General features: G+C 42.2%; 1 protein-coding gene across 10 annotated transcripts in view; it reads left to right on the forward strand.

The window, feature by feature from the left end:
- The window catches only part of TEAD1 (TEA domain transcription factor 1), a 162,687-nt gene that overhangs the window by 64,825 nt on the left and 75,304 nt on the right, over positions 1–22,558 (forward strand). The window lies entirely within an intron of this gene.

Below are 22,558 nucleotides of genomic sequence, written 5' to 3' on the forward strand. Positions count from 1 at the left end.
GAAATACTGAGTGAAGATAAAAATGAGGTAGAATAGCCATAAAAACGCACTTCAATTAAGATTATGAGACAGGAAGTTTTAAAAGCTGCCTTTACTCAAATGAAGATGTCTAGAAAAATCAAAATAACTTGTCCGATGTCACCAAGAGTTTTATATCAGAGCTGGGAATTGAGCCCTCTTCCCTCCAGTGCCATCTACATTTTAATGCTGAAGGGGCCCTTTTGCAGTTTATCCAGTGACCCCTGGGGAGCTTAGGGCTACTGTGGCAAAACCACACTTCCTGCTCCACATCCTGTGTGCTGGGACAGCAGGCCACGTCTTCCAAAGAGTTCAGTCTCTGCTTGTGACCACAGGATGCCTTGCACCTCTAATAAGGGGGTTGGCTAAATGCCATTTTATTATTATTAGATTTTTTTTTTTTAATATAATAGTTCCTTGAAAAAAGAAAAGGTCTTTGAGGTACAATATACCATGTACAAATAATGGGTAGCTATAAGGAGTCTAACATTTCTATGGAGAAGAGAGAAAGTGGATGGGAAAGTAAGGCAATATTTAGCCCCATGCTGATGCTCCATGAGAAGATGTGGTCTTTCTACAGGGTAATACAGATGCTGGTGAAAATAAGATGATTTCATTTGTTCATAACATCGTTATTCAAGGAACAAAAAAGTATGTAGTCTTATCCGAAGACATAACCTAAGAGGTCTTTACTCTGTGCCAAGCTAAAATTCTGCTATTTAATTACCGATTTAGAAAATATCTTGGGCTCAATTTCCTCCTCTGTTACACTTACAAATCTAATGGAGTTGTTCAAGATTTATGGCAGTGTAACTGAAAGCAGAATTAGGTCCTTTATGTTTAAAACTTAGTTTGCCACAAAAGTAATAATTTCTATTTTCTATGCAAGAGTTTAAGAATCTTGCAGACCTCTGTTTCTGGAAAAGAAATATGAACTACAGTAGTGTGGGTGAGTGATTAATACTGGAGGGGACGTCTAGGGGCAATCTGAATTGGCTGGTGTGGAAAATCCATGTGCGGTTCAGATTTAGGATCTGTTTGCAGATGCCTCATAATTTAAAATGTCAAAAAAAACCCCAAACCTTAGGCCTTCATGTAGTAAATTAGTATACTGCTTATTCGGTGTGCAGCAAGGTTTGCTGAAGTAATACCCTCATATGGGTTATGAACTCATCCCATTCCCCTTAGTAAGGACTTAACTTCAAAATTGACTATGACCTTTTAAATCCTAACAGTATCTAAATCATTAAAAAAAGAAAAAAAACCTGGTTTTATTTAAATCATATATTTCATGACTTAAAAGGGAAAGATGTTGCCTTATTTATCCAGACCTAAAGAGGTCTTGCGTTAGCACAGATGTGTTTTATCTCTAAGGGAAAGGGTTTTCTGTTGTGCAACCCGTTCTTCATTGGTTTTCTCAGCTTTCACTTAGGAAAAGAGATCAACTTTTAAAGTCTGTGGCTGAAGCTTGAGTTAGGATCTGTCTATTCACTGAACAGTGGTGCCTGTGCAGCTCTCATCCACCAGTGAGGCTCATCAGGTCTCAGTGAGTGCCCGGCCTGTGGGTTTCCAGGGGCTGCTGTGCACACGGGTAGTTTTGCCAGTAACACATAGGGACTCCATAAGCTGGAACTATGCTGCTCTGCAGTTTTTGTCACTTCTGACAAGTTTACGTTGTTGTTTTTTTCTCTAGGGTACTAATACTGCATTATAGAAATAGTAAAGGGTCATAATATATAGGTATCCCCCCCCGAAAAGCCCCTTAAAATAATGTAATTCAGTGTCTGCTCAGAATAGATCATTTTAATGTAAATACAACATTTAGGTCCAAGGTATATTTCTAAGAACTATCTTTAGGAAGGAATTGAAGAATTAATTATTCTAAGCTTTCCAAGTAGTATAAGCTAATAATTTTTAAGATGCAAGAGAGAATAATAATTAGGTACATTGTACTGTTTTAGAAGTGATTTTTCAATGGCTTTCTTATTAGCTGTGTGTGATGGGTTGACCCTGGCTGAAGGCCAGGTGCCCACCAAAGCTATTCTATCATTCTCCCTCCTCAGCTGGACAGGAGAGAGAAAATATAACAGAAGACTTGTGGGTTGAGGTAAGGACAGGGAGAGATCATTCATCAATTACCATCATGGGTAAAACAGCCTTGACTTGGAGAAATTACTTTGATTTATTACCAATGAAATCGGAGCGGGATAACGAGAAATAAATCCAACTCTTATGCACCTATCCCCCCACCCTTCCCTTCTTTCCAGGCTTGACCCCCTGTTTCTCTACCTCCTCCCCATCAGCAGCACAGGGGGATGGGGAGCGGGAGTTGCAGTCAGTTCATCACACATTCTCTGCTGTTCCTTCCTCCTCACACTCTTCCCCTGTTCCACCATGGGGTCCTTCCCATAGGCGACAGTCCTCCACAAACTTCTTCAACATAAGTCCTTCCCACAAGCTTCAGTCCTTCAGGAAGAGACTGCTCCAGCATGGGTCCCCCACAGGGTCACAAGTCCTGCCAGCAAGCCTGTCTAGTGTGGGCACCTCTATCCATGGGGCCACAGGTCCTTCCAGGAATTTCCCACAGGGTCACAGCCTCCTTTGGGCATCCCCCTGTGTGGGGTCCTCCATGGGCTGCAGGTGGATATCTGCTCTACTGTGAATCTCCATGGGCTGCAAGGGCACAGTCGGCCTCACCATAGTCTTCACCACAGGCTGCAGGAGAATCTCTGCTATGGCACTTGGCGCACCTTCTCTCCTCCTTCTGCACTGACCATGGTGTCTGCAGGGCTGTTTCTCTCTCATGTTCTCACTCCTTTTTCTGGCTGCTCCCACACAGTAACCTTTTCCCCATTTTAAATATGTTACCCCAGAGGTGCTACCACTGTTGCTGATGGGCTCGGCTTTAGCCAGAGGTGGGCCCACCTTGGAGCGAGCTGGCATTGGCTCTATCTAACTAACACAGAAGAAGGTTCTAGAAGCTTCTCACAGAAACTACCTCTGTAGCCCACCCCCTCCACCAAAACCTTGCCATGAAAACTCCATACACTGTGAAAGCAGTGACTCCGAATGAGCATTTTGATATTTAATACATTGATTCATGATACCTGTGACTTCTAAGTATGGATTTTCTTTGTTTTTAAAATACTTTTAGATCATTAATTACCTAAAAATTAGTTGAAATTTAAAGGAATAAACCACCCTGTTGTTATTTCTTGAGGTATTCTGCAACCTAAGCAAAGGCTCAGGTATTCCAGATATGATAGATGTGCAGATTGCATAAGACGTTATGCATTGCTCACTCTAAGATACAGAGTCCTGTCTGCCCTTAAACCCTTTGTTCTCTTGGCTGAATGCAGTTAATTAGCAACCGTCTCCATAGCAACTGCCTCATAGTCCAAAAACATTGTCTCGTTTTTGCAGTTTAGCTTATCACACTGTTTACCTGAAGGGCTTTTCACTGCATTGAGTCTCATTTGAGTTGGCTACATGCCTGCTCACGGAAGTGAATTGTCAAGATAGAAAAACACCATGGCAGCCAGATGCTGAACAGGGCCCTGTATGTGAAAGCAAAAACATTAAAAAAGTTCTGTGGAAACAAAAGTTGAAGTTTGCAATGATTTACATCCAGTTTTATGGCATGTGACTTGCCAGGAATACTGTGCATTTTAAAATACTGCTTTACTTCTGCACCTTTTTTTACAGCATCTTGCAGCCTAACCTCTTGTGGTGTTCCCTTGCCTGTAACACGCTTTCAAGCCTGTGAGCCTTGCAGGCACAGACCTTCAACCAGGTCCATGAGAAAATTTGCCTTCCTCCAAAGCTGGGCTGTTTCACACACTTCCAGTTTGTTTGTTAACAGGACATTGCTGTACACTCATCAGCTGTGTTGAACACTGAACTATTATTTTCCTTTTTATTAGCATCATTTCAAGGGAAATCTGTGAGTGATGGTTCCGTATGATGAATTGATTGGGAAAGGAAGGAGAAGAGGTATTGTGGACATATAATCAAAGTACGCTGGAGAGTTAAGCTTATTTATATTACCCATTAGAGTGGTGTTAAAATATCTGCCACGTACTTCTATGACTCAGACAGTTACAATAGGTATGGATTTGTATTAATGCAACTATGTCAGTGTAGGATGACATATTTAAATCTTGTTTGAAGCTTATGCAGAGGTGTGTCCACATATGCACACACCTTTGCAGAGGCTTACTTGAAGGTGTGAGTGTGTCATTGAAATCACAGTGAAATCTTACTACTGTCTTGAGCTGACATTATGTCTGGCCTGAAACCAGGGCACTCCTGGCACGGAAGGTTATGTGAGAAGTAAGGTTTTCTTGCTTGCTGGACATTTTGCTTATATCGCTTGGTTTGTTGGGGTTTTGTTTTACTTTATGTTTTCTAGAAGGCAGTAAAATGGATGAGAGGCTTACTTAGAGTAAGGTAATTCCTGGTTTATCCTAGGCAGACTAGATGCCTGACTAGAGCTAGTTGTTCTGCCCTTCTGGTACTCCCTGGCTTCTCTTCCCTTTCCCAGTGATAGTTTTGGCTGCAAAGGTAATTCTCCTTTTTAGCCCCAGATGGCATGTGGGGCTGCTGCATCTTGATAAAAAGGCTTCATTCAATATATGATATGCCTGAAATGGTCTTCCCATAGATTTGTGAAGATGTCTTGGGCTATTTCAGGGTAAAAAGCAGGATGTGTGCAAACCTTGCCAGTACTGCTGGTGTACTCTATTATTCCTATAGAGCTTCTGGTTGATAGAAGGCTATTCTCTGTTCATGTTAATGTCTTGCTCAAACTATTCCTCATTCACTATCATTATTAGTGCTATTTGAATTATAGCACTGCTGAAAGTCTGCAGGCGGGATAAAGGCTCCATTGTGGTAGGTCTTGTGCACACAAGATGAGACAATCTCTGCTCTGGCTGTTTACAGTCTGTTTTAAGACCAGTAGCATAAGTGGGTTTATCTCATGAATAGCAGAGAGGGGAAGAAAATGCTACAAATGATAGGAAATCCATGGTTACACCGAGCAACTGTTCATTTAGGTATCTCCCAGACATGCAATGTTTGTTACGTTTGTAATTGTAGAGTGGAAGGTAAATGAAATGCTTTCATTTTTCCTGGGAGCAGTTGCTGCTATCCACCTTCACAGCCAGCATCATGGTTATAGGGTCCTGTGAGGAAGCTGGAGGGCTCTGGGTGTGAAGGGGCAATTGGGTAGAGCAACTTGTGGAAGTGCTGGACCAAGGAATAGACAGGGCTGGCAAACAAGGACTGCAGAAGGGGGAAACAATTCAATGTGATAAATAGCCTCACCCTTCACTCTATCATGGGGCATTACACAGGCTTGTTTCACATGCTATCCAATTTATAGTGAGTGACTGAAACAACAGATGCTTGAAGGTAATTCCCCAGGAATTCCAAGTGTGTAAGATCCTTTGCTCACATTTGCTCATCTTACACAAACTCACCTTGGAGGAAAACCACAGAAGTGTCCAGACTGTCGGGATATTGTCCAGTTTAAAAAAAATGTGTTTAGCATAGTCAGCACCTTTGAATCTATAGCCCAGTTCTCCTGAAACCAGACTTGCTAGTTACATGTAGGGGTCCAGAAATGGTAAACCCTAATGGCCTGGAAATGCCTGTTAGAACTTGATGTTACTTAATTAGTTTAAAGTAGTGCCTGCCAGACGGCAAACCAGTGGAAAGGACCCACCTTTTTAAAATCATGGGCCACATCCTCACCCTGTATAAAGTGGCAGAGCTCCACTGAAATAGATGTTCAGCTTCTGACAATTAGCAGGGTTGAGAAAAACTTGTGAAAACAGGAAAAACCATTTTGGGGCCACAGAAAGTATCGGTAATGTTTAGGTGCAGAAATTAGGTGCAGTTTTTAACCATTTTTAAAGGCTGATCTGTTTCCAAAGTAACTGTATCCTTTACAGTCTTGTTTTTGTTGATGTACAATTTGAAGAAAGGATTCATCCTGCTTTCCCAGAGCTGCATTAAGTCTGCAGAGCTTGCAGCAGTGAAACATACTATATGCTGGTTTTTGCAAGTCATTCACTTATGAGAGTAAGACATCAATAATTCATTCTGGTAAAGCCAGTCTGTACGGTTGTGTAAATTCACCTATTATGTGATAACATTAACCAACCTTAACTAAGTTTTTGATAAAGAGAGAGAACTTTGATTGAAAGTTGTGACTTCACCTCAGTCTTTTCCAGGGAAAATTCTTGCTCAGATGAAAGCTCCCATATGTTTAAAAGCTGTTGCATTCTTACATTTTAATGTTTCCTGTTAATTGTTTGGGGTTTTTTATTTTTAATTGGAAACATGAAAACAAAGCCTGAACAACAAAGCTGACTGCTCGCTTATCCCTCTGCATGGTGTCAACCTGACAGATTCATTCATCTATAAAAATATCAGATCGGAATTGGAAGTGAATGAACTTGCTGAAAGCAGTGCAGTGTTTACAATCTGTTTTCAGACTGGCTTTTTTCTACCTGCTCAGTTTTCCTTGAATTAAAGCATCTATGTAATTTAAGGAGGTACTGTAGGTTAGCTCCATACTGCACTACATGGGTAAGGCTTCAGAATTCACTGACTGCAAGCTGCAGATTAAGTGCAGAAATAAAAACAGTTGCAAGTAAAGCTAACTTTAAATACAGCTGTAAGAGGGATCTGGGATATTGTTTCAGGTTGCTAAACTTGGGCCATGCAAACAGTTGGGAAGTCACATTTCTAGTCCAGGCGGTGAGCTATGCATGGGCAGCCTGTCTCCACTCCCACCCACTGGGGAATGGGGTGATTTAGCCAGTAGGTGAAGGAGGAGAAAATGGGAGAGAAATGGTGCCTGGTGATGTGGGACAGCCAGCCATCATGGTGTGGGTGCAGGCAGGCCAGGCTGCTCCCTGGTCTGCCGCAGGTGGGTGGTTGCCTTTTTAATTTTTTTAATTGATTTATGATTTATTTTATTATTCCATATAATCACATGACATTTTGTGAATTCTTCACATTCCATAAATTAATAATATCATTTACTAACTGTTATGATTTGTGCTATTTATGATGCCACTACCTGCAGCTGGCAGGAGCCCTGGTCCCACCACGGGTACCTAGGCACTCCATCCGAGTAGTTGGGCCGAGGTGCTTCCTCCCGATTCCTGGCAGGAACAGGGGCTTGCTGTGCTGCCATAGTGACTCATGCTCCAGCCATTGCTGCAATTTCTGCCCCCTCCCACCTCATGGACCATGTCTGCCCTTGGGAAGTTATTTTCTCAGCAGAAGACAAGCACAAGACATGCTGTGGCCAGTGTGCTCATCAGGAGGTGGTGGCAAGTGGCCTAACTCCTGGCAAAGGGCTGGAGTGGGTGGCTGGGGGTGGTAGCTTTCCAGCCTGCACCAGCATTTGATTCCAGTATAGCCGGGTAAGGGGCCCTTCTAGTGCAGGACCAAGGGGGAAAGAAAGGACACCCCTCTCTGCTCACCTGCTAGCAGCAGAAGTCTTCCTGAGCAGAGTGTGGCTCCACGCCTCTAGTGAGCCAAGCTGACCCAGGTTTCTTCTGTCTTTTCCATCAAGGAAGATTCATATATCCTGTATTAATAAATTACAAACTTTAGTAATGACTTGAGAGGACTATTTAGTGGCTGTAGGGCTCTGCTTTTTATGAAACCATTAAAAATAATGTCTTTTGCTTATGTATCCTGTGAATTAGGGAAGGGTTAATGAGAGTCTAAGAGTTGGCACGTGTGGAAGCTAGGAGACAGGTACAAGACAATTTCTGGTAAGGGTAATATGACAGGTTGGCCTATAATATGCCTGTTATTGAAACATCTAAATTACCTGAAAATTTATGGTTGAATGAGTAGACTTGCAATGCTCTGTGTAGTTCCAGGTCTCATTATTTTTGCAGCACTGGACTTCATAACATGCGGTGCAAAATACAATTGTCAAATTGCTTGTGAGAATTGGAAGTTGTACTGGACAATCAAATGAATTGATGGGCAGGCTACCACAGGCAAAACTTGATTTCTAAGCTTGTGTAGATTAAACTATAAAAGATAACCTAAGGTCACAGATATAAAGCCTAGCAAGAGCTTTCTTTGAGGAAAACTGTCTTGCAGGTTGTTAAGAAGAATGATTCTAAAATACAGAACAAAATTCTCTGGACAAAAATGTGATACCACGTTCCACAGAAAAACCCAAATTCACCCATGCAGCTCCAATGAAGTTTCTTCAGCACAGATGAGGTGAGACTGGCCTGATCTCATCTGGGAAATGCCATCATGAAAAATCTGGCCCATAGCCACTGCAGTCAAGAGAGTGCTGACAAGGATTTTTTGCATTTATTCTTACTGTTCTGTTTTGGGATGTTAGAGGCCAAGATTTCACATTGCACTGAAAACTGGCAGGGTAGTTACTTCGCATATTGAATATAAGTAGAAGACCACTCTCAGAACTAACTGTGTGGCCATGGAAGGTTAAATGAGGTCATATGTTATTTTTACTGGCATTTCCTCCAAACCAGGGTTGTGAATATGAGGGTGCTGTATGCATGAGAAACCCAGCGCACTCTGCACAACGTCCTCAGTGATACTGTTGTCTGGGAAGCTGCTGCTCTGCCAGGGGTCCCTTCAAGTGGCTGGGGCTGAGCAGGTGTGCCATGCACCGCTTAGTCTGAATACCCGTGGAGAACACATGCAGCATCAGTAACTTGTTGAAAATGAGGCTCAAACTGTTTTTTTTTGCCAAATGAATAATTGTTTAGTATATGAGTTAAAAATTCTGTTCAGGGCTGTGATATGCTACTTTAAATATAAAGCCATTATGCCTAATAAGTTGGGCCGTGTGAGGATGTGTGTGTTTCTTTCTATATGTGCCTGACCACTTTGTGTGTGTTTTAACCTAATGGGTTTCATAGGGAGCTCTGGGAGAAGCCAGCAAGGAAGAGGCTTGAGACTGGTGAGTTTATTTTACAGCATTGCCCTCTTGATTCATAATCTAAGATACCAAGGCTGTGGTGGAGGCTGAAGTGCAGTGGTGTGGTGAGTAAAAAGCAAATCCCCAGGTCTGTGAGTGTCGTGAGCCTGGGACAAGCAAGGCTGGTATTTGAGGGGAGAAATAAAAGCCCAGGGAGAAAAATAGCTTTTGTATATGTTCCCTGCACTGGTGCCTCACTTAAAGGGAAATGCAAACCTGCATATAGAAACAGAGTAAGGCTCTATATCATTTAGTACAAGTCCAGATGAAACTTGTAATACTGGTACCAGTTTAAGTACCTGAGTTCTCCACAGCATGGGCAGCTTCACAGATTTCTGGTTCATCAGTGGGATTTTAGGCTTTGTGGTTGTTTTCTGAAAGGGCGTTCAAAGGGAGGATTTTGCTCCTTCAGAGCAACACCGTCCTCTTCAGCTTCTTGGCATACCCATGGCAGGAGGGAGATCACCTCTTTCCGGAGCAGGGCATCAATGCTGGGCAGCTTGATCCATGAGCTCCTGCAGGAAGGTAACACAAGTGCCTGCAGAAAGTCCTGCAATAGCTTATGTGTGACATCTCCTACTTATAACCAATAGGAGCAGTCAGGGCAAAGGTTTGCAGATTTTGGACGGCAGGGCTTTAACAGAAGCAGTCAGAGCAGGTTGAACAGGAATGACTGCTTTGTCAGGTGTGGAACATAAGAACAAACTGAAAAAATCCACTGTAAAAATAAAGAAATGGGAACAGAGGAGAAAATTTCAGAAACTGAGGTGAATTTGGAGTTCGGCCATGTTTCTGTGCTCTGAGTGGAAGACGGGGAATGAAGTGGTCAAGCAAGAAACTTTTGGAGCTTAAGCAATGGAAATTTGGTGTTAGGATTGTTTACTAAACAGATGGAGGGAAAGATGTGTGTAACACACAGAGTTGCTAGGAAAAGAAATGTAAGTGTATTGTAAGCAGTAAAGTCCTTCATATACAAAACCCTAAGATATAATTTTTTTTTGCACTTTAAGTCACAATGAATATTTGTGATAACCGCCAGATTCAGACCCAAAAGGCAAAATATACAAAACTGATTGCTTAAATCTAGACCTACAAATCCATAAACAGGCAAGAGCTAAAAAGGGCCTACCTTTCAGAGGTGCTCACAGTGAGTTAGTTGCTGTGCCACCTCAGTAACCAGAGCTTTACAAATAACTGCTACAGGGCTGTAACTGAGGACACTTCACATCCCAAAAGCAAGCCAGAAAACTTCCGAGCAACTAATGCTAGACATGTTCTTGCATACTTTGCTGAAGTGCAGTCTGTCAAAATTAAACACTGTTGGTGAGCTCCTGGTTTCACTGACATCTGTGGACTTTGAAGGAGGTTTCCTGTGTATGCTTGGTGTGTACCTGATGGATAACACAATGTGGGGTTTGTTTTTGTAGATGAGATTAGTGGAAACTCATCAATGTCGTCAGTGAGACGTGAACTTCTCCAACACCTCCTGACCCCACTTAATGCAAAAACTTCTCTTGACTTCTGAGCCCGTAATGGGTGGTCCTCATAACAAAACTTCTGAAAGCTTACAGTATATTCTTTACTCTTATTTCTATTAAGGTAACATGTAAGAAACACCAAGTAGAGTAGAAGTTTACCATCTAAGTCTATTCAGCTGAATAATCTTTCAAATGGCATCAGTGCAGCAGAGGTGTCAGAAGCCCAGACTGCAGGCCTTGTTCAGGCCAGACTCCCCTTTCATGGGAGCTGCAGGAGGACTGACGTGAACAGGGGAATTCTTGCTTGTCTTGCGAAAGGAAAGCAAGCAACTTTATTAGAGCCAAAGTGTTTGTTTTACAGATAATAGGTTTATATAATTACTTTGTCGCACAGGTGCTTTTTTTTTTCCCCCAAATCCCTCAACTGTGGTTTCTATAATTATGATTCTGAAGTTCAGTCAAGTTACTTTTGAATAGCTGCTCCCAAAGAAAATAAGTCTATTGCTGCTAGTGATGTTGACGAGGTAAAGTGTTCTGTCACTTCACACATTTTTATTAAGCAATGGGGTGAAAGGCAGCATAACTTGAAAGCCCTGTCATATCTTTGATAAATGCTTTCTAACATAGCTGTGTTTTGCCCAGTTATGACAGAACCCATTAGAATGACATATATTTCAGCTGTCATCAGTTTGGATCTGCATATGCTTCAGGAGAAAAAAGTTTCCTCTCCTGCAGGAAAAGACCTGTGCTGCAGGAGGGGAAGACCCTTCACTACAGGCTTTGGGTGGTGGGCCACACCAGCAGACCCCAACAGGACTTTTTGCCTTGTTTTTGGGTGTGGACTTTTTTGTGCTATAGTTGTGGCAGAAGCAGGAGGCAATTGGCGCAGCTGGCTCTGCCAGTTAGACCTGCCACAGTGTATTTATTCATTTATTTATTCACTTTATCTAGCACAGCAAGGTTCAGCTCTAGGATTTGAAATGGAGGGCACTACTCAATATAAATAATAATCGGATAGGTATGTACCAGGTTTCTTAACACTAACATTCAGTTTAATGCAGCGTTTTTAAAGAATAATTTCCACAGCTGCTCTACCAAGGAAAATTTATGTACCAGGTTTCTTTTGGCAAACGGAGAAGCTGACTGAATTTAAATATAGGCATTACTTGAAAGTACAGTGCCAGCTGCAAGACCCTATGTTGCGTTTACTATTGTGTAAAAATTATAATGGAGTTAAAAGGACATTATTTTCTTCTCAAAATATTAATTTCAAAATTCCTAATAATGCCTTTTTGTCACTTTTGGGGGAAGACAGACAGAAACCCCACTGTTTCTCCCCTGTGTAGTCACTTTCTTATGGTAAAGAGCTTTTCACATAAGAAAAAGTAAATGCAGATAAACTTACAAATAAAACCAGGGCAAGTTTAAACTCTAATTATTATCTGAAACCGGATTTAATAAATGAGAATGGTTTGTTAAAAAAGAAAATGGATATTACCCCTTTAATTATACAAAAAAATTACAATGCGAAATGCCATCGTAACTAGAGTTGACAGTACATTTAGCTCTGGATCAAACCTCACATTGCTTGAAGTAAAGCAGAAATATTACTCTGACTAATTTTGCATTGTAATAATTATTTAATGCTCATAATGAAGCCTTGTCCTTAGGGTTTTATGCTTTAGCTGTTTCTTACCCACGCCTTGTAGTTATTAAGTACAGACAAAGCTGCTATTTTTTCAAATGGCATAATGTATATCAGTGTGTGTCAGTGAAAAACATCAAAAATAGACATTTTCTGGCATAATACATTAACTGTATGAACTATGGAACAGTTTCTCCATGTTTGGAAGTTTCTTAATGCAGTGCATCAGCTGTAAATAGATTTCTTTAAGTACCAGTATCTGTCATTTAAAAAATTGGTATAACTTCATTTTTAGAGAAGAAGAATTTCTCTGTTTGTGTTCTATCCTTTCAGCTAACTCCAAGCTTGCTCTTCTCATATCTAGTACACTCATTTATTTCATCCTATTGCCCAGCAAGCACTTTGGAACCATTGCCTTATTTTTTTAAAACTACTGAAAATGTGTATATTTTGCATTTTGGTACAAAAAAGTTTGCTTGACGCTGTGATGTTTGGTTTTAGACAGCTCTTACAAGTCTGTAATGAAGGTCTTAATGCAGTATTGAAACTGAATTTTGGATGATTGGGGTGGTTTTTAATGTCAACACTGCAGGATTAGACCTAAACACCATGTATCTTGGTGATCATGCAACAGGAGTAAATAGCAAGATTGGCCACAATAAATTTGTGGAGCTTCAGAAGTCATAGTGCTCAAATTAGACATTGTTGGTACAACAGTATTGCTTTGTGCCCTACCTGGGAGCCTGAACATTTTATGGCCAAGGTAATTTTGGTGTGAATAACTTCATTTGAAGTCAAGGTGGGAATCTTTCCTTCTGAAGGGTGAGAGAAGCCACGTTGGAGTTGTCTAGGAATAACGCAGGGAAAATTATGTGCCCATGTGAAATACCGTCATGGGCTGTTTCTTGCCCTTGGGTGGTAAGTCCTTGCCCTTGGAAAAGAGCCAGATGCTCACATTGTGTAAATCAGCGTGATTCTCACTGGCATGCATGGGCGCATGCTCTTTTATACCACATGAGGATGTGAGATCTTTTTTTTTTCTTAAGCGTCTTCTAGTTGTGTTTCTTGACATATACTTAGATATCATCTAAGTGCCGACACTGTCAAATATTGTATTGAATATCAAAAGGCTGCTCTGTCTCAGATGGCAACTGTGAGACTGAACGAGAGTAGTGTGAAGTTGTCCTTAGGCTGTTGCAAGCCCCGTGTGTGGGTGCAATTTGTACATGCAGAACAAATACTTGTGACCTTTTCTGTACTACTTTCTTGTAATTATGAAAGTGATGTGAGTTAGGAAGTTGAGCACTATGTTTGGCCAATATTTAGTAACTGAATTATCGATGATAAAGCAGAAGCACTACTTTGAGAGAAAGTCTTTTCGCAAATGTATGTAAGGTAGCACTAATATGCAAAAAAACCCCAATATGTAGCCTGTCAGTGGCACATTCATTTGTATTTGTAGCATTCATATTAAAAGTAGCTCAGTAAACTGGGCTGAAAGAGGAAAATCCACAGAGGTTATTTAAAACAGCAGTTCTGGGGACATGTATGTTGCCTGTTTTTTTGAAGTTGACAAAAGAAATCCATCCATAGGTCTCTTCCCTGGGAGTTACCCATCTGCATGTTCTGTTTGAAATGTTTCTGTGTACTCATTTTTTATGTATTATTACCACTAAGGTGAGTTTTTAACTATTCAATTTTTGCATCAGATTAGCTATCGTTAGCTAATTATAAGGGCCCTGTGCTACTTTTCTGTGCAAGAAACTGCTAATAGGAATGGTTCTGACAGATTGTCATTAATCTGTTAATAATGAGAATTTTCCATTTTACGCTTAGATATAAGCTCTTTGGGGAAAGGATCATCTCTTTGCTCTGTATTTGTACAGTGCTTAGTACAGTGGGGTTTTGGTCCGTGGTGGGGCCCCATGGTCCCTCTGTCATGCACGTACCATTCTATAAATAATTGTGTTTGATGTGGAGTGGGACGAGAGGAATTCTTTGTGTGAGCAAGGTAGTTCATTAAAGCCTGAGCAGACAGCTGAAATGATGGATTTTTGACTTCTTGAGGGTGCTGGGCTTTTCTCCGCATGGCATAACAGGGCAGGGCAGAGCCTCATGCCCTGTGAGCACAGCCCCCGTGGGAGAGCATGCAGAGCCCCAGCCAGCACTGTGACACCGCTGTGCTCTTTTGCAGGCACGCAGGAGCCTGACACGAACCAGCAGCCCTGGGAGCAGGGTTATTTTCATGGCCAGGCTGGTGCTGGGTGACTCTCCTCTCCTCTCCTCAGCATGCCAGGCAAGTTCATAACATTGATGCAGATTTTTCTGGCTGGCGGGTGCCTGCCCAGAAAGGTGATCTCTGCACCAGGCAGCTGTTCAAAAGCACCCCCCCCAACACCCTGACATGCTCTTCAGTGCTGCTGGCAGAGACCCGCTCACACAGCAATGTGCTGGGAAGCTGGGAATGGTACCGCCTCCCACAGCCCCAGGAACTTGAAGATGCCTATGGAAGAACAGCCAGGCTGGTGCACTGCAACGAGCTAGAGCCCCATTTCTGAGTCCAGGAAGACGCATGCTTTGAAAGGAGCTGATTGTCTTATACCGAGCAGTGACTTTGGCCCAGCCTGGCAACACAGTGAGTTTGGTAGGCACAAGAGGGTCTGAGAGCACCCATGGAAATGGGGAGAGTTGACAGTCAGGGTTAGGTAGCCATTAACACCCAGCATTATGTCATGTCTGCGCTACTGCACCCAGCACAGGTTGCTGTTAGGTAAGAACTTCTGAAGAGAAAAAGAAGTTAGAAGTTCTGAAAAGTGCAAAAAAAAAAAAAAAAAGGAAAAAAAACCAAACCCCCAAAACCACAAAGAAAACCCCCAACAGTTGGGCTCATTTGCAATCATGGAGAAAGATGAATTTGCTTTAAATTACTCAAAGATTAAAAGTTCTGATAATGGAAAAAATCTTACCTATGGCACTTTCAGTTAACTGAGAAAAGTTCAGCCAGCAATTAAACTGCTGAGGGAAGAGAGCACAGATTGCATTTCAAAGGAAAATTCAAGCAATGCATTAACGATTATTAATGTGTGTTATTGTTAAAATAATCATATTTATTATGGTCTAGCCTAGGGAGAACCAGCAAAAATGGAAACCTTGTTCCAGAGGCAGTAGAAACATGCACACAGTAGGTGGTCCCTGGCCTGAAGAGCCTGGAGTTTAAATAGTTGTAGATGGAGTGGATAAAGCACCAGCTTGGTTAAGGAAAGAACAGCAAGAAGCACTGTTGGTTTGCATCTGGTTTGGAAGGGCCTGGATAATATCTCTTGCTCAGTTCTCCTTCCAGTGTTTGCTATAGATATTTGAGGGCTTCTGTATGATCCTTATTTAAAAACAAACACCCAGATGTAAAGAGTAGAGAGTTACTGATTTATTGCTGGCATGCTCATAGATATCGTGGAGGCTGAGGGTGGGAGACAGGATAACATGATTGCCATTGCAGTGTGAGCCACAGGCTTAGTTCCCCACTGCTTTGCCTTAATAACAGAAGAATTTTACACCCACTTGCACAGATATAAACATTACCCATTATTAAAAGTAGCAGTTATTTGCCACTCATATTTTTGTATTCTGCCTATTTTAATCAGCCCATTCTGCTTGGATGCTTGTGTCCATGAATGCTTACTGTAGTAAAAGGTTACAAATTTCATCAGTAAGGGATACCAGTTTCCTAGGTGGAATAGTACATGCATGGTTTTGAAACGCAACCAGGCAAAGCCAAGCCAAACTGGTATTAGGGCAGCGGCAGGGGGGCTGGAAGTAGGTGATCTTTAAGGTCATTTCCAACCCAAACCTTCCTATGACGATTCCCTGTGCATTGTCCGTGCCTGCCATTACAAGCAGCTGTTTTTTCCTTGTCTTACAAATTGATGTTTCTGAGTATGTATTCCCCCTGTGCTTTTTGTTATGCAATCATGATCAGTGACCCTGAGTACAGAATAAATTTGGTGGAAGGTCCTTCAAAAAGCTTGGGCTACAGATGTATCCATGTGACTGTTCCAGGCTTGTGTACCCTAGGAGAGGTTTGCTAGTACAGCTGCTGACGAGTCCTCCACAGGTAACACAGGTTGTTCTGGCAAAATAGGGCACTTGCCACCGCCTGACGCTTGTTCTTTAGACAGGATGTATCTGTTGTAGGGCTTTTCTTGTTTGTTTGTTTGTTTTGCTGGATAGTTATGGCTTCACTAGATGAAATTTTGTGTTCCAAATTTAGTTATGCGAAGTTGAGGTTTCTCTCTCCTCTCCCCCCACAGTCCCTTCCCCAGCCTCACTTGGTCTGCTGCCAGGGCTTCATGGTGCTGGCCTAGGCACCCAGGAGCCAAGATACATGTCAGCACAGCACAAAAAAATATATAATATTTATAAGGAGGGAGCTCCTTGCTCCAGGGTCTGTTCCTGTGGCAGCTCAGTTCCAGCAGACTGTTTCAGATGCTTTGTAAGCATGAGGCTAAGTACGGAGCTAGTGATGGTGTCTAACGTGGCCATGCAGCAAAAGTGCAGCAGGAAGGTCTGGTCAGTCCTGCATGACGAATCAACACCAGTCGCATAGAGTCAGAGAGCTGTGGCTTAGGAAATGCTGTTCTTTGTTTTGCTTTGGTGATGAGGAGCTGCCTTTACCTGCAGAAGGGCATAGCTGTGCTGGCTCGGAAAATATAGAAGGCTCTTCCACCCTCCCCACCTGGTGACGAGGGGAGGAAAAACAGCCCTGCAAGCAGCTCCTCCCTTTGCTTTGTGCTGCGATTGCACTAGAGATAGCAGAGGCCTCTTACCCTGCCTCTGTCTTCTTTGACTTACAATTCAGCCAGCTCCAATTATTAAAAAATAAACAAGCTTGTAACTGCTTAGGAGCTTGAAGTCCCCTAAATGACAAGGAAATAGCCCCTGAACACCACCAAAATAGTCTCTTCTATGGCCGCCTATCCTGGCAGCAGATACAAATCATCATTAGTGGGTCACTGTGACACAGATCCCTTAATGTAAGTGCTGCATTACATTAACAAGCAAGTCAACAATAATATTAGCAATAAATGAGAAATTAAATTCCTAGTCATTCATCCCTCTGGGTTTCCCAGCATGTCTCTTGTGTTTTTCTTGTTTTGATCCTAAGCATTTTGAAACAAGAAATGTCTGTGTTCTGTGTCTTGAGGTGTGATCCCAGCCCATTAAAATGGATGACAGTACTGCTGTTGACTTCAGTTAGCAATTATTGTAGGAAAGAGCACATAGTATGATTCAGAAATTAATAATAACAATATACACTGATTTTACGGAGGAGATGGAAAATTGAACTTTCTTGCGGAACAGATTTTAATTCAAACTGTTTTTTTCAACAGTTTTTCCAGCAAAACAGCTTAAAAACTTTTTGCATAAAACTGGAATACTTTTCCGGACCAAGACTGGTAGCAAGGGAGTTACTACTGCTGTGCAATAATAAAAGATGATGTTTTGTACACACTAAGAAAACTCTAAATGTGAGAAGAACTGGAGGTTTTGGCTGCTAATTTTAATGGAAAAATGTGGCTAGGCCCTCAAATGGCTTGACAGCAAAATATTTAAATTGTTTTGCCTGTACTTTCTGTTGATATACATGGACTGGAGCATTGTTTTGTTTGTTTTTTCATATTACAGCAGTAGCTTAGTTCCAGTATGTGCTGGAAAATTGCTTATTGGACTCTCCTCATCAGAAATCACAGATTATGGGATATTATCTGTAGTGCTTTTATGATGAAGACTATTAAAGACTGAACTGAAACCACAACCTTGTTCCTTTCAGAATTAATGCTCAGAGTAAACCTGTCTTGTTCCTGAAAGGTTAGTCTCAGTGCACTAATTCCGTGTTTCTGCCTTGCAGATCGTATTCACTGCATTGCACTGGTGGCCTGAGCGTTTCTAATTTTACTGCCTCTAAATCCAAGGTGAATCTGTAGTACCTTGCAGCTACAGCTGGTACAGATTGCATGTAATCAATTATGGAACATTAAGTATGGCAAATATAACAAGGCAAGAAAGGGGGAAACTCTATACTGAACTCTCTCCTGGTACATGCCTATAATTAAACCTGCATAAATCTTCCTGAAAGGGATTTGAGGTGTTCAGCTGGGCTCAGATGCGCTGATGGAGAAGGCTGGGCTCGGATGTGCTGATGGAGAATCGAAGCATTACTGGAGCATAGGCTGGGTGCTCATGCTCTATGCACCTCTGGGATTTGGCTTACTGGGAGCAAGTGGGGTCCACTCTCACCCTCTTATCCATATGTCCAGGAGCTCATGAGGATGGTTCTGTCCCCCTGTCCTCAAAGACAATTCTGATGGTGGTGCACCTTCACCCATTTTCTCTTCTTGTGCCTCTGAGAGAGACAGAACAGAATAGCTCCATAAGAGTGACCCCATAGAATTTAATGTGTGAAGTTAAGTAAATGGGAAAGGGGCAAGGGAGAGAGAGAGATAGCAGGAATTGGTTTTAATTGCAACCAGGTCAATAAAACTGGATCTGTAGGTGCAAAATGGAACTGCAGAATGAAAACAAGTCATGTGTGCACATCAATATGGGGGGACACCACCTCTTTCAGACTTAGCTGCTGTACTGTAGAGCTGGAAGGAAGCAGATATTCTTTAATATGGATCCAGTGGTAATCTTTGGGAAATGTGGGTCCTTCTTCAGTGCTGTGACTCTGTAGCATGTGAGATACAAGGGAAGATCAGATACTTATTTGGATAGTAAAAATGTACAACTATGTAAGAGGAAATAAACTTTTTATAAAGAAATCAAATATTTTCATGTTACAACTGGGAATAAGCTGTGGGCCATTTATTCTGCCATGTTCTGAACCTTATTTGAAACATCTAAATCTTGTAACTGGCAGAAATGGAGAATTAAATTAGGTGAGCTACTGATCAAGGCAGAATAGTTCTTATGTTTCCAAGGGACTATGTGATATTAAATGCTAAAAGTGTTGCCATATTCCTCCACTGTAGTTTTGAGAATAATGTTTGGATTGTTTCTTTTTCCAGACTTTCTCTAAGCATAAACTACTTCTTTGCAGCTTCCTTAGATCTACTGACAACTCTAAATAATATGAAATAAATATTTATAATCTTCAGATACATAGATTTTAAGTATCATATTTAGTCTCTACAGCCTTTCTCCCAAGGAGCTGTTATCCCATGTATTTTTCTGCAACATATGGACTCAGTCATTTTCTTTTCCACAGCTCCAGCATATACCTCTGAGTATCATGCTAACTTTTCAACTAGTTGGATCCATTGCCATTACTAAGATACTGGTAACTCTGTGTCTTCTAGGTTTTAGCATTGCTGTTGCAGTGAGATAGCACAGCATTTTTGCTGGAGGTCAGAGTTTGCTAAGTAGTGTGGAAATTTATGAATTGCTGGAATTGTGATGTCAGTAATAAATGCAAGCTAATGTGAAATCATTATTCTCTAAATCAGAATTTTTTCAGTTCATGATCTACCGAGTTAGGCAGGGCTTGTCAGAACCAATAAAATGGTTAAATCCATAGGAACATATTAGGAAAGCTAAGGCCCAGTTAGGAAAGATAAGGCCAGTTAGAATTAAAATTGGCTAGGAATGTTAAAGATAACAGAAAGGGATTCTGTAGGTACTTGCAAATAAAAGACAGACTAGAGACAACGTGGGCCCTCTCCAGAAGCTATCAGGAGAACTGGCTACCCTGGATTTTGAGAAGCTGAGGTTCTTAATGACTTCTTTGCCTCAGTCTTCACTGGCAAATGCTCTGACCACACCATCCAAGTCTTGGAAGGCAGATGCAGGGACTGTGAGAATGAGGACCCTAGGCCCACTGTAGGAGAGGATCTGGCTTGAGACCGTCTTAAGAACCTGAATGTACACAAGTGCATGGGACCAGATGAAATCCATCTGCGGGTCCTGAAGGAGGTAGTGAATGAAGTTGCTAAGCAGCTGTCCATCATATTTGAAAAATCATGTCAGTCAGGTGAAGTTCCCAGTGACTGGAAAAGGGAAATATAATCCCCATTTTCAAGAAGCAGAAAACAGATGACCCAGGGAATTACAGACCAGTCAGTCTCACCTCTGTGCCTGGCAAAATCTTACAGCAGATTCTCCTGGAAGGCATGCTAAGGCACATGAAAACTAAAGAAGGTGCTTGGTGACAGCTAGCATGGCTTCACTAAGGGGAAATCCTGCCTGACCAATTTGGTGGCTTTCCATGATGGGGCTACAGAACTGATGGACAGGGATAGAGCAGTTGATGTTATCTACCTGGACTTGTGCAAAGCGTTCGACACTGTCCCACATGGCATCCTTGTCTCTAAATTGGAGAGACATCAATTTGATAGATGGACCACTGTGTGGATAGAGAACTGGCTGGATGGCCACACACAAAGAGTTGTGGTCAATGGCTCAATGTCCAGCTGGAGACCAGTAACGAGTGGTGTCCCTCAGGAATAGGTGTTGGGACCGGTCTTGTTCAACATCTTCGTCGCTGACATGGACAGTGGGATTGAGTGTGCCCTCAGCAAGTTTGCCGATGACAGCCAAGCTGTGTGGTTCAGTTGATACGCTGGAGGGAAGGAATGCCATCCAGAGGGACCTTGACACGCTTGTGAGGTGGGCTGATGCCAACCTTATGAAGTTTAACCATGACAAGTGCAAGGTCCTACAGCTGGGTCGGAACAATCCCAGGCACAGCTACAGGTTGGGCAGAGAAGAGATTCAGAGCAGCCCTGCAGAGAAGGACTTGGGGGTGCTGGTCGATGAGAAAATGAACATGAGCCGGCTTCAGTGTGTGCTCGCAGCCCAGAAAGCCAACCGTATCCTGGGCTGCATCAAAAGGAGTGTGACCAGCAGGTCGAAGGAGGTGATCCTGCCCCTCTACTCTGCTCTTGTGAGACCTCACTTGGAGTACTGTATGCAGTTCTGGTGTCGTTAACATAAAAAGGACATGGAACTGTTGGAACAAGTCCAGAGGAGGGCCACGAGGATGATCAGGGGACTGGAGACTGGAGCACCTCCTGTATGAAGATGGGCTGAGAAAGTTGGGGCAGTTCAGCCTGGAGAAGAGAAGGTTGCTTGGAGACCTCATAGCAGCCTTCCAGTATCTGAAGGGGGCCTATAAGGATGCTGGGGAGGGACTCCTCATTAGGGACTGTAGTGATAGGACAAGGGGTAATGGGTTAAAACTTAAACAGGGGAAGTTTAGATTGGATATACGGAGCAAGTTTTTTACTGTGAGGGTGGTGAGGCACTGGAATGGGTTGCCCTCGGAGGTTGTGAATGCTCCATCCCTGGTGGTGTTCAAGGCCAGGTTGGCCAGAGCCTTGGGTGACATGGTTTAGTGTGAGGTGTCCCTGGTCATGGCAGGGGGCTTGGAACTGGATGATCTTAATGTCCTTTCCAACCGTAACTATTCTATGATTCTGTATTGACTTTGTCTTTTGTCCAGTGATTCCGTCTTCATGGGTGATCCTCATGGGTGATCGTTTGCAACAGCAGCCTTAGGCTTTCCATTATGGGCATCTCATGCAGTTTATCACTCAGGTTTGTAATATTTTGTTTCAGTGCAATTGCTGATCCACCCTGGCCTTGCTTAAGTTTACTGACTATTTCTTACAGCTGTTCCAAGTTTTCAGTGAGTCATTAAAAATTGCACATAGTTTAGCTACTGTGAGAAAATAGTTGATGTGTGTTAGTATTTGACCTAAAAACACAGGCAGAAATATCTCATAGGGTTTTGGCCATATTCTTTGTGCTGTGTCTGGGGGTTCATAGGTAGGTCAGCTGTGAACCCTGTGGTGCTTGGGTTTTCCGTATTAAGGCACATCCTCACAAGAGAGTGTTAATCTCTAATGCCTCAGGTCCAAAACAGTGAACCCCACTCGAGCACACACGTGTGAATTTATAGCACGGCAAATGAGCATCAGATTATATAAAAGTGGGTTTGGATATATACAAAAAATTCCTGAGCAGTTAGTTGTACCGTAGAGGGCAGTTTGAGTCAAACTTGTTTTGTCCCCTTAACTCCCATTTGGCTGTGTGCTTAAGCATTGAACAGCACTGTTACTCAGCATGTGGTCTGTGGATGTCTGGAGGTCCATAAAACATGAAAAGTTATTGTGAGAGGACTACACGTTTCAAAAACTGAAACTATCCAGTCCGTGCTAATGTTCTCATAACTTGCAAGTAAGCAAAAAATGTGAGGAACTAGAAGTGGCAAGTGATTATTTGAATTCTTCTTTTAGCCTTAAATTTTATTAGGTGCTAGAATTGAAGATCTTTGTGGCAGCGCTGCATGGAGCACTCCAGGATTTCCCTTTTTTTTGAGAAGTTTGGCTTTTCCATGTTGCTGCAGGATTAGGGAAGTTTGCTGTG

Source organism: Neopsephotus bourkii, unplaced genomic scaffold (assembly GCF_033783945.1).
Source record: "Neopsephotus bourkii isolate Nb327-2 ecotype Australia unplaced genomic scaffold, CSIRO-AGI_Nbou_v1 NB_1792, whole genome shotgun sequence".
Lineage (NCBI taxonomy): Eukaryota > Metazoa > Chordata > Aves > Psittaciformes > Psittacidae > Neopsephotus > Neopsephotus bourkii.